We start from the raw sequence: 4,290 nt of genomic DNA, 5'->3' as shown, positions 1-4,290 counted from the left end.
TGAGGGGCTTCAGCCGCGGGGCTCACATGGATCAAGATCATATACTGAGGAGGGAGAACCAGATCCAAAAGGGGAGTCAGACTTTGTTTCCTCTTGAGTCATCTGTTTTTTTATGCCTCTATCCTGCCCCCAGGCAGAATCCAAGGTTCAGGCTCAGTCCTATCTGGACAAACACTAGTTTTTCCTGCCACGTATAAATGGCCACTAGGTGGGGAGAGAATTCTCTCCGGGGAAGTCTGAGGAAGAAACCCACTTTGTTGATTGAGGAGGAGAGAACAAGAGTGCAAGTTGTCTCTTAATTGTCTCTTCCGATTTGAAATTTTGTGATTAAGTTGAGAATTTACTTAATATCCTGTTTTACTCCTCATCTTCCACTATTCAATGAAAATATACATCTACAGCCAGGCCATAGAAATAAAGTATACAAGAAAGCAATTTGACTCCCCTTGTTTATTTTAACTCTTTGGTCACATTTCCTATCCCTGCCCCGCTGCTTTAAATTTCATTTTAGCCTTTCACCTGCATAAAAATGTTGGAGGGGACATTGATTTGGCGTGTTTCTGTCCCTGAACACAGGTGAACAAATATAAATCTTGAGTTCAATGTTTGTTTCTGGTCTCATTATTTAGCTTAAGAGTTCAAGACGCCGAGAGTTCCTGGGTGAAGGTGATAACAGAGGATATGTCCTGCTACTACAACTTCTCGGAGACGAAGGTGATCACTGACAGGAGGATGGGTCATACACAATTGGCAGAACAGGAGATAGGGGGTTTTGAGTGAGTTGGTCGGACAGTGTAGTTTTGAGGCAAAGATATTAAATGCCATGAAGTGTTTCATATTTTCACCTCATGGGAGACTATGAGGCATTATGCATCACGGTGTCATATTTTAAATGTTTTTCAATGTGCTCTTATGAGTCTTTCGGTTTTAATCATTTCTTTTGTGGTAGAAGAAATAAATAACTGAAATAAATACGTGACCTACTTTGTACATCGAGTACCCTTCTAGAAGGGATTCTGTCAGTCCCTTTTGGAAAGGTGCTGGAAATCAGTCAAACCTAAAGAGATTTTCCCTGGGAGTCTGGGAGGAAAGAGGAAGGTTCAAAGGGTTGTTCTGCACCCATGGCAGCATCACCGTTAGGGAATCAGGAGGGAATTCAGACCTCTAGCTCTAAGGAACCGACCAGGGAGGGACCAGTTGAGCTACGGAAATGCAAAACAAATGGCTAGCCCTGTTGCTTCAATGCTTAAGTTCACCAAGAAGTTTGTCTTGTAATCTCTAGCTAACAGTTTCCCCCATCCCTGTCTCGTCCACCCAGCCGTGACCCCTACCCACGGCTCCCTTTCTGGAGTTCCAAGGACTGCTGCAGCCTGAGTTCCACGGTAGGTTCCAGCGTCAGGACTCACTGGAAGGGCAGAGAATTTCCTCAGGTTTTCTTTCGAAGCCACGCAGCTCCAGGCAGGCGAGAATTTGACGGGAGAGCTCTGAGCTTTGGAGCAAAAACTTCTCTTTGGTGTTACTCTGAGCTGAAAAAATATAGATCTAATACATATAAAAAGAAATCCTGCTGTATTCATGCTACCAGAATGATATAAGAGAAGAAGCTATCGTCTTCCCTGGTGGTCTAGTGGTTAGGATTCGGCGCTCTCACCGCCGCGGCCCGGGTTCGATTCCCGGTCAGGGAAACCGCTTTTTAAGTAACTTTTTCTATCTCAAAGGCCTTCCTGCACTGAATGAGGGAGACTAGGTAGAGGCATTACGAGTATTTCTTCAACTTGCTGAACACAGCACACCAGCAACAAAGTTTCCTAGATGGTACTTTCGATGAACGCTGCCGGAAGGAATCACGGAAAATTAAGTAGTCTCAATTTCTGGCAAGACATTACGGCCTTAGTGGAGCCTGACACCTCACTCTTGAAATTTGGGGGGAACCCAAGCCATAACCCGCTAGGTAGTGATACTGGAGAAGACAGGCAGATCACATACAGGAAAATCTCTTTTTTTTTCATTCTTTCCGGAGCTACAGAAGCAATCGGGGCCGGAGGAGAAATTTTGGACAGCCTGCGGCAACATCTGCCAGACTCCCGAGGAAAGAAGTGTCTCTGAGAGAAGCCTGAGAAAGGGGATGCTGAAGTAAGCTGAAGAAGCTATTTCATACGTAATTATATCCCACCTAGAAAAGGGGGCAGCGTAACCCATAGCCAGTTGAATAGAACGCTTCAATACTAGGGCATCTAATCAGTTCCTCTAGCCTCTGCTGAGTGTCAGATCTACGCTGTTTCGAAGGAGAGGTAGCCTCTGCTGATTCTTCCTCGTCTGTAGGATCAAATACAGACTTCTCAGTTTGACATTGCATTCCCATAACAGTTAGGCGCCAGCCTGTCCTTTTGGACAGCCCCCTCATACACCTCCCATTCCAGTCAAACTAGCTTAGCTCTCCTAAAACTGCACCTCCCGTTTCTGTACCTTTGAGTGCGTAGAACTGTACTCTTAGAATCTTCCCTTCTGGGAAAATTCTTTACTGATACCCCTAGCTGTTAGTACTTTCTTCCTCCTCAAATGATGATGTATCTGTTTAACGGTTTACATATTATGTCTGCCAGTAGAATGTAAGTTATTTGAGGGTGAAGCTTGAGGTTTTTTTAAATTTCTATTTTTGTCCTTTGTCTTCCTTCCTAGAATATAGAAAGTACTTAATGAATGTTCAGTCAAGGATTTATCAAGCTTTTAATATTAGACTGGGCATTGTGCTGTAAGCATTGACATTACAAAGTAAGGCAAAAATCTAATGCTATCTTCAAGCAGCATACTTTTTAAAATTAAAATTTATTTTATTTTATTTTTTTACCAAGAAGATTTTATTTTCTCTCTTGTCCACCTCAACTGGAACAAATAGAAAAAAAAAAGAAAACTTTTGTAACAAATATGCATCCATAAGTAAAACAAATGCCCACATTGGCCTGTGTCCGAAAATGCATGTCTCATTGGGCCCATTTAGTCTATCACCTCGATGTCATGAAATGGGTAGCATTTTTCATTGTCATTCCTCTGAAAACATGGTTGACCATTGCTTTGATGTGAGTTCTTAAGTTGTTCATTTTTACAATGTTATTATCACAGAATATACATTGTTCTCCTGGTTCAGTTTACTTTACTCTTGTTAGTTACCAAGGTTTCTCTGAAACCACACTGTTCCATTGTTTCTTCTCTCTTTTTTTTAAATTAATTTATTTTGATTTACCAACAATCACTTCTGTGATTACCACTTTGAATCACTTCCAAAAGTTAGTGGGACAGATCCAATGGCTCAGGGCCCGCACACCCATTCCTCCTGCTGTAATGCAGCCTTTATATGATATCTTAAAAGGAAATTCAGATTTAAACTCCCCTCGGGCATGGACTCCTGCTGCTAAGGCAGCAGTGTCCCAAATATTCTCACTTGCTGCCCAGGCCCAGACCGCCAGATGGGACCCCAAAGGTAGAATAGAGGTCTCCTTGGTCAATCAACAGAGTCCTTTTTGTGTTATACACCAAGGTCCCAAATTATTAGAATTTGTATATGCAAAGAAGGCTCACAAGGTACTGCCAAATTATTATGAGATGTTAGGGGAACTAGCCTTAGCTGCAGTACAAAGGGCTGTCCACTTGTCTGGACAGCGACCTTTACTTTACTCGAATTTTGAACCTGGACAGCGAGAAGCCATTATGCAAACCTATTGGTCTTGGGCACATTGCTCCCAATGGGCTGAGATAAGTCCTCATTCCTCCTGTCTGCTTCTCCCTATGCTAGAGCAAATAACCTTAGTACCACCCCAACGAAAGGTTATGGGAGAACCTGTTCAAGGCTCAAATGTTTTCACTGATGCTACAAAAAACTATAAGGCCTCTATTTATCATGAGGCCTCCAAGGAAATAACAGTATTAGAAACCCCCTATGACTCTACCCAGAAAAATGAGCTCTTTGCCATCCTCCAGGCTTGCCGTAAATATCCTGAGCCTATAAACTTAATCTCTGATAGTCTATATGCAGTAAAGGTTCTTAAATGCATAGAGGTCGCTGTCCTCCAACCTCAGAAGTCCACCACATCCTCTCTCCTGAGGGAATTACAGCAAATTTTGTTGCAGCGAAAAAACCCCCTTTACATTCTTCATGTTTATTCTCATCAGTCCACCTCAGGAGGCATTTTTGAAGGCAATGATGTAGCGGATCGTGCTTTACAGTGCTCCCTACTGCCAGTCCTCACCCCTCCTGAACAAGCCCATGAATTTTTACACCTACCAGCGAGCTCC

The 4,290-nt window shown here is 42.9% G+C and overlaps 1 non-coding gene across 1 annotated transcript; it reads left to right on the top strand.

The window, feature by feature from the left end:
• The first annotated feature begins 1,613 nt into the window (after positions 1–1,613).
• On the top strand, positions 1,614–1,685 carry TRNAE-CUC. The gene has a single exon. It is a non-coding gene; the product is annotated as a tRNA-Glu (tRNA).
• Positions 1,686–4,290: the final 2,605 nt, after the last annotated feature.

This window comes from Vombatus ursinus, unplaced genomic scaffold (genome assembly GCF_900497805.2).
Source record: "Vombatus ursinus unplaced genomic scaffold, bare-nosed wombat genome assembly UNPS02014768.1, whole genome shotgun sequence".
Taxonomy (NCBI): domain Eukaryota; kingdom Metazoa; phylum Chordata; class Mammalia; order Diprotodontia; family Vombatidae; genus Vombatus; species Vombatus ursinus.
This window is presented reverse-complemented; position numbering and strand designations above follow the sequence as displayed.